This window comes from Lagenorhynchus albirostris, chromosome 19 (genome assembly GCF_949774975.1).
Source record: "Lagenorhynchus albirostris chromosome 19, mLagAlb1.1, whole genome shotgun sequence".
Classification (NCBI taxonomy): domain Eukaryota; kingdom Metazoa; phylum Chordata; class Mammalia; order Artiodactyla; family Delphinidae; genus Lagenorhynchus; species Lagenorhynchus albirostris.
This window is the reverse complement of record NC_083113.1, coordinates 34783324-34797676: the sequence shown is the minus strand read 5'-3', so window position 1 is coordinate 34797676 and position 14353 is coordinate 34783324. Positions and strand designations below refer to the sequence as shown.

General features: G+C 39.2%; 1 non-coding gene across 1 annotated transcript; it reads right to left on the bottom strand.

Moving 5' to 3' along the window:
• Positions 1 to 9914: 9914 nt before the first annotated feature.
• Positions 9915 to 10021, bottom strand: LOC132510544 (U6 spliceosomal RNA). Its single transcript, XR_009537348.1, has one exon. It is a non-coding gene; the product is annotated as a U6 spliceosomal RNA (small nuclear RNA).
• Positions 10022 to 14353: the final 4332 nt, after the last annotated feature.

Genomic DNA, 14353 nt, shown 5'->3' with positions numbered 1-14353 from the left:
ATAGTATTATCTGCTCAGTTTGAACAGGTGTTCAGTAAATATAACTAACATTTATTAATAGTTTCAAACTCGGGTGAAAAATGTGTGTTTTTTTTTAAATCTCCAAACAATGAAAAGTGCATCTTTTTAGAGTTCTCATTTTATAGATGAAGAAACTGAGAATTTCAGAAGTAATCACACAGCAGCTAAAACAGGTAGCAGCTCCAGAATTTTATCTCATGTCTATATGCTTTGAGATTTCCATTATTCTTCAGTCAATCACAATCCTTCCTGCTGAGAAATCTATATAATATTCTAGTTTTGCAAATCAACTAGATCAGTCTCCCTGATTAAAAGTATAATACTAATAGTAGACTGTCTGAATTCAGACACTCTAGTTCCCAAATTACGTCTTTTCTCCCAGGTGTACTAAAAGAAGGTTTCTCAACGTTGGCATGCTGTTATCTTGGGCTAAATAATACCTTTGGGTTGTCCCGTACATTATAGGATGTTTAGCTGCCTCTCTGGGTTCTACCCACAAGATGCCAGTGGCATCCCAACCCCAAGTCATGACATTCAAAAATGTCTCCAGACTTTTCCAATTTTCCCTGGAGGACAAAATATCCTCCAGTTGACAATCACTGGCCTAAGGAACCCAGCCGGCACTTGAAACTTTAGACAAGAGTTTGCATCCTCTTCTCTTTAACTGAAGTCATACCACAAATTCTAAAAGGATCTTTTCTCCCATTTGAACCCCATTAAAAACTCAGATCCTTTAGCATGACAAACTGTGCCTTCATAATACTATTCTCCTCTCTAGGAAATTTAATAAACCTCACATTGCCCATTTGTAGTTACATTTGTTACGTGTTATTGGGCAATTTCACAAGAGTCCCTCTCCCTACGTACAGGTGCCCTGAGCATCAATCTTAAAAACAGAGACCTGGATTTTAATCCCATCTCTAACATGCATTAGTTGTGCAATCATGAGGGAGTTAAGTTCTTTGATGTTTTCTTATGGGCAAAATAAGGACTTTAAGATCCAAACAGCAAGGCATTGCTATAAAGGCTTCCTACAAAATACCCACAAAATAGGCATACCTACAAAATAGTGACCTTGAGCCAGTAGCTTAACTTCTATGACTCAGTATCTTCATCCATTGAATGGTAGTTAAGACTATAGCAGTAGTTTGAAAACCATGGGTCTGAAAGTTATTGCAGGTACTGTGACAGTAGTGGGAGATAAGTAATCACGGCCTATTATGTTCACCCGTAATCTTTCCACTACAGCACACTGGCTACCTTCTGCTCCCTCAGCACCTGTGAACTGGCTGCTACTCCTGCTCATAACAATCTTCTTCCTTAAGTTCACGTGGCTCATTCCCTCATCAACTTCCAGTCACCTTCTCCATGAGACTTACTCAAAACAACCTGTCTAAAACACCCCTCCCCAGCCTAGCACTCTTGGAGAGATGACCCTGCTTTGTTTTTTCCATCTTATAATAATATTATGCTATTAATATTATCTTTATAATAATACTGTATATATTATGCTTCTTTCATATGCTTTCTCCCACTGGAACGTAATCTCCTTAAGGGCAAGAGTCACCTATTTTATTTAACCCAGTACCTAGAAAAGTGCCTGGCACACATTAGAAATATGTTAGATGACTAAATTTATGGGAAAGCAACTGCTTCATCTCCAGCTCTGATAGAGAGGGTCTGTTTTTTGCTATTTTATATAACAGGGACCCATGGATGAGTTTCTATGGGAGTTTCCAGAGGCTCTTTCTCTGTTTCAGAAAACTAGTCTTAGAACTATTTATTTCTCAAGTTCTTTTCTTGCACCTAGTTTGCTCAAATATCTCAGCATATGGCACAATCACCTATCAACACCCCAATTCTAACATTATATTTATCTTATTGTTTCACTGATTTTTACTTTGGTTTTAAGTAGCAAGAAACTTTTTTTTTTTTTTTTTGCGGTACGCAGGCCTCTCACTGCTGTGGCCTCTCCCATTGCGGAGCACAGGCTCCAGACCCGCAGGCTCAGCGGCCATGGCTCATGGGCCCAGCCGCTCCGCAGCATGTGGGATCTTCCCGGACCGGGGCACAAACCTGTGTCCCCTGCATCGGCAGGCGGACTCTCAACCACTGTGCCACCAGGGAAGCCCTACAAGAAACTTTTTAAAATAAAAAATTTTATGGTAAACACATTTGGGGAAGCTGATAAAAGTTATATTTTATTAATGCATATTTATTTTATAAATTTAAAAGTATTGATATAACATTACAAAGTCAATCCATGAAAATAATGAGATCATTTCAATGAATAAAATCACTTTAAATCAGGAATTAAGCATGAGAACTATCAGCCTCGGCTAATTTATTTCCACAATTTTTTTTGTTTTACAATATTCAGCAGACCTTGAATCACCTAATTAAGTATTTGTAAATGGTGATATTTATTAACAGCTCATGTGCTATCTTAGAATCCTTATAAATATCTAAAGGGCATAACAGCAGAATAGCAGGAAATGTGTTTCAGTGCTGAAAAACCATAAATCTTTTAAAACTGACTGCATTACTGCATTCCTAATGACCAATAAGATATGAAGCCCACACAAGCCTGAAATAAAAAAATAATGAAGAAAGTCTCCATATAATGAAAAGAGCAGTAAACTAAAAAGAGATTTCCTGCAGGGAAAAGAGTTATTGACTAGAGGTGGAGATGAGGAGAGCTCAAGGCATTAAGGCAGAGTGTGGTAGCAGGAATGGAGAAGAGGGTGTTTTGAGTCCCAACTCAATTGGCATTAGTTAGTGTCTTTTTTTTATTGGAGTATAGTTGATTAACAGTGTTGAGTTAGTTTCAGGTATACAGCAAAGTGATTCGGTTATACATATATGTGTATCTATTCTTTTTCAAATTATTTTCCTATTAAGGTTATTACAGAGTATTGAGCAGAGTTCTCTGTGCTATAGAGTACGTCCTTTTTGGTAATCCATTTTAAATATAGCAGTGTGTACATGTCAATCCCAAACTCCCAATCTATCCCTGCCTCCCACTCTTCCCCCCAGTAACCATAAGTTCCTTCTCTAAGTCTGTGAGTCTGTTTCTGTTTTGTAAATAAATTCATTTGTATCATTTTTTTTTCTTTAGATTTGGCATTAGTGTCTTGAATAAACCATTCTCAGTTATAGGGTCCCTTGGATCGGCAGAGCGATCAAGTGAAAATAAAGTGGATGCTGATGTCTAAGCTCTCTTCTTTTTGTAGACTGCCTGAGCCTAAATAAAATAAGATTAAATCAACAGAGCTTGAAAAATGCGTATGTGTATATCTGTGTATATGTGCATGTACATGTATGTACACAGTAAGCATGTGATGTATGTGTGTATAAATATGTATACACTGATGCATTGCAAACATATATCTCTGAAACCCCTATTCTAGTGATACCTGAAGCATCCCATATTCCTCTACAGATGAATACCCACCCTACCTACTATAGGAAGGGGGGTATATTTAATTATTCAAGTCAACTTGTGCAAGACTATTCCCTTGATGTTACATTTTGTGGCTTGTATTCACTTTACTTAATGTGCATATTGGACATAATGCTGAAGATTATATTACGCCTAGGACATGATTTTTCAGTTATTCACTTGCCTTATATCTCTTGCAGAATGAATTGGGATTTAGTGTTATAAACAATTATGAGTTTCACACTTTATGCTTGTAACATAATGGAATATATATTTCTTATACCATTTTATATACTGATCAATGAACAGAGAACATATAATTTTATCAGTTGACTATGGCAGCTGGTGAGTACACTGCGTTTTCGTTCATCCTCCAGGTAATAAAAAATAATGAATACATCACTATACTTTACTGTCTTACATTAATGTTTCATGCAGTTAAAGAGTTATAAAGTCAAAATAAAATGTTAATGGCAGAGAAAGAAATGGCAAGATATTAGAAGCGGTGTTTGTTTTCTGGTCTGTTATAAATAAGGGATAAAAAGAAGCTTCTACTTTGGTCTAACTGTGCTGATGTTTTCTTTAACTAGTCTAGGGATCAGCAAACTACAACGCCGGGGCCTAAACAGGCCCATGACCTGTTTTTGTAAATAAAGTTTTATTGGAACACAGTCATGCTCATCTTTTTATGTATTTTCTATGACTGCATTTGTGCTACAATGGCAGAAGTGCACAGCTGTAACAGAGATGGTAAGGCTTGCCAAGCCTACAATATTTACTATCTGGCCCCTTACAGAAAACGTGTGCAGACCCCTGGACTAGTCCATCCCCTGCCTCCTAGAGGGTGTAGAGCAAATTTTCCTAGGCAACTGAGAGGTTCTGAAATGGCCCCAGCACCATCACCATTAAAGTGTGTGTCAGGCACAGTCAACACTCCCCCACAGCCAGTTCACCTGCCCTTCAAGAATATAGAAAAGCACACTCGCAAGCCTATACTATGGCTGTCTGCCTCTAGAACCCTTACTTCCCTTAACAAAAGTACACCTCCAGCTGTTCACGCCTGCTGAGGCTTCACTGTAGCTGCTGATGTTACTAAGGCTGCTAACGCCTGGACCCAGGTTGCTGATACTGGAGACCAAGGACACTAATGTCTGGGTCAGTGATGCCAATATCACATGTTGGGAACATGGCAGATAACTCCACTATGATGCTTCCACAGTTGCTGCCAGAATTTCTGTTCTTGCTCATCATACAGTGAATATTGCCATTGGGATGCTACATGTACCACTTCCTGACCCTTGTGACCCATGCAAGTTTTGACAGCACCCAATGAAAAGTAAACGCAGATAGCTGATTTAGTGTTCACTTTGTTTACCAGCCAGTTCATCTAGGACTCAAACAGTCCAAGAGGACAGAGATGGAGCAAATCCCTCCTCCTTCTGCTGAATGATGCTTTGTCATGGGACCAAATTTCCGTCTCATTCTCTTCCTCAGTATGGACTCACCCCCATGAAGTACCTAAGACCATCACATAAATTAGTATCAGGAGGTTCTCCCATCTTCTAACTCAAAGGTCCTCCAACCTGATTCAGGTTTAGGTATTTCCCAGCATGACAATGGGGTAAGTTGGAACCTGTGCTTTAGCCAATGGAGTCTGTTCTATCAGCCACAGTTTTCTGCTTGATGCTTTGGATGACCTTCTAAGGAAGACTGCCTGGCAACAACTGCATTCTAATAAGCGCTGGGTGGGGGGAGGGAGGTTTTCATCTTCTGTGCAGGGAGGGTTGTTAAATTCAGTAGCCATCCTCTGGCAGGGGCTGTGTCTTCATGAACTCATGGGCATGTGCAGTGAGATACAGTGAGGTCTACCAGGGGTGGAGAAGCCTGTCTCCTATTGGACATCTGAGAACATAGGTGTGTGGAGATACTATTATATGACAAGAATGCTGAGTACCTGTGTAGACTGGACTGTTACTAGATAAAAGTTCAAAACAACTTGGATTTAATTTGTAAATGTGCCCATGAACTTATTTGACCAAACCCAGCCTGGGCTTTCAAGGGTAACCCCCAACACTGCTTTCAGATATTCAGGAAAACTGTAATTTATTCCTGGGAAGAGAAGAGAAGTCTTTCTCTTGAGGAGACCCCTAGTGCTTCTAGAATTCTGGATTCTTTTCAACCTGCTGGCACTTCTTCCTGTCACACACTGCAGAATGTTTTGGAATTGTGATAATGTGCTGTGCAAGCACGATGTGATAGCACCATGCCTTTCGCATCTTAACACACAAACTATAGGTTTCCTTGTTGCTCGTGAGAACTAGCTTAGTGCCTGTGCAGGTGCCCTGGCTGGTCCCTTAGGGGTCCACTGACTTTTAAACTGCAGGTGACCAGGTAGAGATCGACCATGGATTACCTCATATATTCTGGCTTGCTACATGGATACTTCCGTTGTGTCAGAATTCAGCTTTCCTGGTAACTCCCTAGGAGAGCTGCTGCAGAAGGGCTGAGAATAACCCAGTTGACACACAATGGGGAAAACTTTGGAAATGGGAGATAAGAATCCATGAATACATTCTTTTTCCTTTCTCCCTCCTGACTATTGAAACAGAAAAAAACGTATATATAGACATTTGGAAGACATCTCATGAGAATAAGCAATCAGCCCCACTTTCACAAAGCTTTAACCAGCTAGGTGATGGATCCCTTTATATTTGCCTTTTCTCCTTTCCCACTTAATTTCCTTTTTCATCTCACTCCTGCTTCCTAAAAACTGTTCTCCTCGATAAAATATCAGCACATAGCTTGTGCCCCAGGCTCTGCTTTCTAGGGAAACCGTTCTAAGACAATCCCCAACAGAATTTTATTTTGGTAGAAAAAGCATGTGTAGTTCAAATGGGTAGCAGCTGAACCCTTAAGGTTTTAAATAGGATATATATCAAAGGGTGTAGGGAGGTGATAGGATAGGAGAGAAAAACGAGACAAATTGACTACTATTCTGCCCTTTCCAGTATGGAAGCCTAAGGCTAAGCCCTGAACTTTCCTGAATCTCAGTTACCCTGACCCTAAAAGAGGGAAACTAATAGCTTCTGGGCAGTAAGAATGAGATGAGATAATAGATAGGAAGTAAGTCAGATTATGTCAAAGTTAATCTATAGATCCTGGAGTCAGACAAACCTTGGTTGGAATCCCAGATCCATCTTTTACAGGCTATGTTAACTTTGGCAAGTCAATACTTAACCTCAACATAGCACTTAGTTCATAGAATCACTGAATTACAAACAAAAGAATGTATGCAAAGTGTTTCTTATTAGCACAATGCCCAGAACAGAGCTGCCACTAGATGTTACCTATTCTCATCTTTTAGATTACTTGTGATGCTTAAAGTATCATACAAACAACAGTTATTACCAACCGGTTATAAATTTGATAATCTTCTTTTTCATAATACGCATTTCTATCATTTATACTAAATGGAAAATATGTCTTCTCCAAATGACATGATTTCTACAATCGGCATAAGTAACCAGATTATAGAATTTTCTATTTAATTCTTGTACTTGTGTCACAGTGAGAAGCTGTATAATGGAATTTGTGGAACTGAAGTAAATATAATATGGAAATGAAACCAAAGATTCAAGAAGCTCCTTTATGTGTCAGGAACTAGTTACTAAGAAAAGATTTCTCTTCAAGGAGCTTGCAATTCAGGAAGGAAGACAATAGAGGCAATCTTCTTGACTGTGACTGAATAAATACAAAGTATTATACCAGACAGAGACATCTAACCTAGTTGTGAGTAGCACTGACGGACTGGGATTCATACAAACAACTTTTAATAATAAAAGCCGACAAAGAAAACAGACACATTTTCCTTATTATTTTGAAGAAAAGAAACATTTAAAAAAAGAAATGGTTTGGTAAACAAAGTTGAGACAGTCTATCTTTCACTCCATCAAAGACCAATCAGAACTTGTTATCTTCAACCAGGAAAAAGTTTAGGAGACTGAAAATTTGGAGAGGAATAGAGTGTTAGAAATAGTCTTTCCACAATAATAATGCACACTTCTGGGGCTTCCCTGGTGGCACAGTGGTTAAGAATCTGCCTGCCAATGCAGGGGACATGGGTTCGAGCCCTGGTCTGGGAAGATCCCACATGCCGCGGAGCGGCTGGGCCCGCGAGCCACAAATACTGAGCCTGCACGTCTGGAGCCTGTGCTCCGCAACAGAAGAGGCCGCAACAGTGAGAGGCCTGCGCACTGCGATGAACAGTGGCCCCCGCTCACCGCAACTGGAGAAAGCCCTCACACAGAAATGAAGACTTAACACAGCCAAAAATAAATAAATAAACTTATTTAAAAATAAATAAATAAATAATGCACACTTCTGAGCGCCATACATTTCCAGAATCTTCTTTACTTGAAGAACTGGTTAGGAAGTATCTCTAAACTCCTCTTGTAATCTCTTGTGACACAGAATGAAATCTATATGTTTAGGATGAGCTGAAAAGATGGTCTCAGCTTCAGAATACCCACAAGAATTTCTGCAAAGTGATTAGACAAAAAAAGTCAACGATGGCCTACATCTCTAGATACAAGGACAAGTGGATGTTCAACAAATAACAACATTTGCCGGGGGCGGTAATGAAAACACTCTCATTCTGTGGAAACAGCAGTAAAATATAAAAAGATTAACAGGTGTTCAATACAGACTACTCCCCTGAATTTAAGTGGTTTCCTTTCCTCTGCCTGGGGGATGAAAAAACTAAGTAAAAGCACTCATTCTAGGATTCTAGATTCTTAGAACATTACTGTGAGGTAGAAAGTAGAAAACAATAGATATTTATCTTGGTAAAATGAAGACTACAGAGTGTATGAGCTTTTGGGGTAAAAAAAATTTTTATCTCAATTCTATTTCAAAAAATAATCAGATTCCTTTATATTATACAGATCTCTAGCTCACCCTGCAGGGCAAAAGATATTGTCATTTTTATTATGATTAGTAGTAGTAGCTAACTTTCATTGGAGTTTATTATGTGCCAAAACAATGCTCAGTGCTTTATATAACTTATTTTGATTTTCCTGGAGTTTAAGACTAGGATTGGGGGAGGGGGAAGGGGGCGAGAAGTTTTTTTTTGGAGTGGGGGTCAATCCTTGGAAAGAGGAGTGAGCAAATGAGGGAAATGAGATGAGGAAGGAGCAAAACCTAGTAAGAATCTTCTATATAGATCTCTGATTTTAGCAACAAGGTCTTGACCTTGCCAAGACTTCTAAGAAGCATGCAAAATTACCTCCATAATTGTCCTTCCGAACAACAGGAGGCTCGGGCATTTATCCACTGCCTTCCAGCTCCCACTGGTTAAAGATTATCTCCTCTGCACTTCTGGGCTGCCCTTGCACTTGAACTGAGGGGACTCCCAAGGTTTGGAGAAGGCCTTGGGGCAAAACACAGGAAGGTAAGCAACACTTGAGGTGGGATGTGATCAGTATGAATCAAAATCATCCAGCAAAGCTTTGGTTGGAATCAGAGGTGAGCCAAAAAGAGGTTGTAATGGCAACGAGACAGTCTGTGATAAGACTTATTTTCTTTAATCCTGACAACGCCCTATTATACTGTTATCATCCCCATTTACTGATGAGGATAGTAAGACCGAGAGAATATAATTTGCCCAACTTCACACAGCCAGTAAATGGTAGAACAGGACTTCAAACCCAAGCCGGATGATCCTAGAATGTGAAGTCTTGCAACCTCATTACCTAATTTACACAACCTCTTATCCAAGAGACTTATTTACATTTTCCAAGTATGAACTCATGGCTAAATAGACTTCCCTAACACATCTTTAAGAAGCAGGTACCTTTAGGACTGAGCTGAAGTTGTGACTGCACTCAGGTGAGAACTGAGTATAGAGCTTCTGATGAGAGCTTCTAATAGAATTATCCACCAAGATTTCTGGACTGGCCTCCTGGGGTTATTTGCACAGGAAAGATATTCCTATGCCCAAATGTATAATTTTTTCATAATAATCACATTTACATTAAAGCTCTAGGCTAGACTATCTCCATTGTGGAAATATGAGCATCATATTAAGGGAATGAAGTGAGCTGGTTTTCCTATTCCACTGAGAAAGTAACATAAAACAGTCCCTTGGGTTTGTAAGTTTTGAGATGATGCACAATTTTTAAAAGTGAGAAAGAAAGCCTACTTTACTAGATGGATGAGTAAGACAGGCTGTAAATTATTTTTTTTTCATGTGTAAAGTTATTTATTGTAGCACTGTTGGCAAAAAATTAAAATAATCTAATTGCAGTGGTAAGAATAAATAAAGTTTGGTCTTTTTTGTACAGTGGAATTTAGAGGTTAAAATAAAAGAATTAAATATTCATGTATAAATCTCAACAACAAAATGTTGAGTGAAAAAGTAATAGGTAGAGTATGATACCATTTAAACTTAAAAAAAAATATGGAACGCTTCACGAATTTGCATGTCATCCTTGTGCAGGGACCATGCTAATCTTCTCTGTATCGTTCCAATTTTAGTATATGTGCTGCTGAAGCAGGCACGGCTGTAAGTTATGAAAGAAAAACAAGATCCCTAGAGAGGGAGCCAACAGAAGAGCTCTCTAGGCTGTCTTAAGTATTGCAATGCATAGACTCATAAGTGAGGTGACTACATACGTATCCATCAGATCAGGTATACTCGAAGGTAAAAGGGGTGCTATTGATAATTTCACTGAATCGACACATGTAAACCTGGACCAGAATGTACCCTATTCATAGGGCAAGAGGATAGACCTGTGTTTTTCCCATTGTTACTGTGACATGAGACTCATTCTGAGCGTCTGCAGATTCTCTGGCCCTATCCCTTAGTTGCTGTAGCAGAATCTCAGGTACAGGGCTCCAAATTTTGAATTTTAACAATACCTCCAGGTGATTCTTCAACATACTAATGTTCATGCACCAGTGACTGAGATAATCAAATTCAATGTTTCTGTATATATGTGTGTATAATTCACATAGAAATTTAAAGACTAAAATAACTCAGTGTTACGATTAAGACCATAAAAACTGGGAGGAGAACAACTCCGTTGATCTCATGTATTAATTAATGTGTATGGTACATATTTATTGAATCCCCAGTAAATATGAGTTTGATAATAGGGGAAATAATGTAAAAAATTAAAAAATAATGTATTCCTTGCTTTCTCTGAATGTATAGTCTAGCACGGGAGGCTGCAGAGTAATAACAATAATAAAGTAAACAATAATTACAATTCATACATCAAGGATGATGAGGCGATCAAGAAGTAACACTAGATTATAAACTTCCTGAGGACAAGGAACTCTGTCTGGCATACGCCAGAATACACTGCAGAGTGACCAACCATTCTGTTTTGCCCAGAGCTGAGGGGTTTCCCAGGACACAGAACCGTCAGTGCTAAAACAAGGAAAGCCTGGGCAAATCAAGACAAGCTGATCACCCTATTAGTGAAAAAGGCAATCAAAAGAGAGTCTAATAAAAAGGAATATGTTACTGAAGAAGGTTAGCAGAAGGTATTCACTTATATTGAGGTCTATCATTTTCCAAGTTCTCTATATACATCATCACAACAAGGTTCTAAGCTAACTGACAGAGGAGTAAACTGAGGCTCAGAGAGGTTAATTACTTCGCCCTAGATCCCACAGCTGGAAATGGCTGAGCTGGGCCTGGGATAGGAGTCCAGGGCTGTTTGAATCCAAAGGCCCCAAGGGTAAGGAAAGATGAGGCTCTAAGTTCTTTGCTCAAAACTTCAAAAGAGGCAGAAATGTGGACTTACAATTGAATTCTTCATCCTGGGAAAACCATCCATGTTTTATTCAGGGAAAGCCCTTTTGTTTTTATTAACACACACACATGCCCAAGATCGTTTGCTTGCCTCCCTCCCTCCCTTCTAGCAGCTGCTGAAGATGAACAGAGGCTCCAGAGGGAGCAGAACTGTTTCCAGCAGCTGTTTCTCAAACACCTAACTTCATTTCAGATCAGAGCTGGAGTGTGAAGCTCTTAAAACCTTTGCTGCTTCATTCACATGAGAGCAGAAGCATCCCAAACTATCAGCGCCTCACCAGCAGCCTATCTGAATGCCTCTCTGGGTACTGGGTGCCTCAGGCACGATGTGGTGTGGAGCTGTTTGTTAACTCTACTTTCAACGTCTCTCCCCCTCACTCCCCTCTAAGAAAGGCAAACCCAGAAAGGAGGCAGTATCTCACTCAAGCTTCCTCTTCCTCTTGCTTCCCTCTCCTTCTCCTTTACATTTTATGATTAAGAAGTATTTAAATTCTAAAAAGAATGAGAAAAATGACACGTTCATCCTAAAATTGCAAAATTAGCATTTTGTCATATCTGATGAAATCCTTTTTGGAGGAAATCAGATGTTACAGGTAGGATGAAAACTCTTCACCCCTGCCCAAATGCATTTCCCTCTTTTTCTCCCCATCAACATCATTAGAAAGTTGGTGTGATTGTCTCCATTTGGGTTCATACATTTTTATTAATATGCATATGTCCATAAGCAACAGGAAATAATATCGTTGGGTGAGTTATCCTTTCACTCTTCATTAATAGTATCATCCTGTATACCACTACTTAGATCTTAAATTTTTATTGAATCTTGTTTTTACAGGTGCAATCATGGGAATACATGACAAATCAGCACATTGATTCATGTTGCTTTATGGTATTCCATCACATGAATAGTGCACAGTTTCTTATTTTTAACTCTCCAGTGTTAAATGCTTAAATTATCATTTTTTACTCCCTCTTGCATTTCTGTACTTCTACAATAAACCTATGAGGTAGATTTTACTTTACGATCTCCATTGTACAGAGAAGAAAATCAAGGTTGAGATCAATCAAATACGTCAAATTTATACCACTAACAAGTGAACGACTGGAATCAAGAAACAGGTTGGAGGAGCCTTAAACTATTTGTTTCCCATATACAAGACTCCACAAGAAAGGAAGGAAAAGCAATTACAGTACCACGTCAACATTGTGTTCAAAGGTATTTGTTTTCCACGCTTGTATCTACAGGGCTTAGCAGGGTACTTGAAAGTAGGGGGTGTTAAACAAATATATATTAAATCATTGAGCTGAAAAGACATGAAGACCAAGTCTCAGGAGGTTCTAAGATAAGTTGTCAGATACACAGCCCTGGAGACAAAGAGCCCTGGATCTAACATACAGAATCAAATACGGAACCAGAGAACCAAAAAATGTTGAGAGAATGAGAAATAGTTGGGTGAGCAGTACATAGCAGTTGTATATCCCACCTATACAAGCCTGAGACAAACACCTGGAATCTTACATGTCATTAGTGGACACGTTAAGTGTTTGAGCCATTTACACTCAAAGGAGATGGGAGAGGGCAAGCCCAGGAATTGTCACTGGTCATGGAATAGTACCACGTTTTGGAGGAAAGCAGTTCTTCTTCTCTTGCATAAAGTAAACTTGGTTATTTAAACCATCAGTTTCTTCTACCATATAACCCTAAACATATGCAGTTTTTCTCCTATCTCAGTGCACAGGACTAGTCAATGAGTTATGAACATAAATGGCTGCCATTCACAAGCACTTGGTCTGTACACAAATGTAGGATTAAATGAGATACGACACCTAAGCAATGGGTACAGTGCCTGGCACATAAAAAGAACTGAATTCAGATTCACTTCAACAATATTATAAACAGGGAAGGACTCTCCTTTTATACTTGAAGACTAGAAAAACAATTTCTTCTCTTAATAATGAAGAAATTAAGTGGCAGTGAGGTTTATTGGGGGGCAACAACCTTGAGATGCAAATTGTATTGTTGCTGATTATTTTTCTGAATATCACATGTGTTTATAATCTAGTAAACTCATGCAAACCTCTTTAACCAGAACCTTTTTGAAAGCTTCCTGAGAGACTTAATAGACAGTAAGAAGGAAATTCGTATTTTTCTCAAACAGTGCTCAAGGCAAGCACATTTTACTACTTTTCAAAACCTAATGTCTCCATCCAGGGAAAACAAACTGAATTACTCTAGAGCACATGTGGGGCATTAGGTTCATCCACACATCGGGGACGCTGAGCACTCTGCAGTAGATGGCACAGATAGGATGCTGCTGCCTGGCCGTGGAACTCGAGAGGGAGGTTTGAGTGGTTCACTGTTACTGGGATTTATAAAATCGCTCTCTCTCAACCAAGCAATTTGCTCTTCCAGATTGTACTTTTGAAGCATATTTTGGTTTTAATAAAGCAAGTATTTAAGCCACATTGTAAAGTAGACTCTCAGTCATTCAGAACTGTGAATTTGACACTGGTATCCCCCAGTGATAGACTGACATAACCCAACCACATAAAAGTCAAAGTTATGTGTGGTGTGTGTGTGTTGAATCTCAGCCAGAAACTGGAGAAAGGTCAGACCCAATCCACATACCCCAAATTTGAGGAGGTTTCAGCAGGAAAGGAGACACTGATATCATCAGTCTCATCTCAAATGCAAGAGGGACCCTCTCCAACTTGGCAAAAATGAAAGTAAGGCTATTCATTCTCCCCTCAGAGTTACAAAATATTCCTCGTATTTCTCATGTGGGTTGAGACCTGGACACAAAGACAGACTGAAGCTCAGCTGGACTGGCAGTTTGAGGGTAGGGTCTTGTTAAAGTCCAGATGAGAGAGGGGTGAGTGTCTTAGCTTAGTAATTCTTAAACCTGGCTGCTCACTAGAATCAACTGGGAAATTTTCAAAACTATCCGATGCTCAGAACCAAACGCAGACTGCAGAAGAGCTGCAGAGGAGGCTAAGCATTAGTATTTTTTAAAAGTTTCCTGGGTGATTCTAATATGCAGCCAAGGTGACATAAGTAGATCCGGACACAA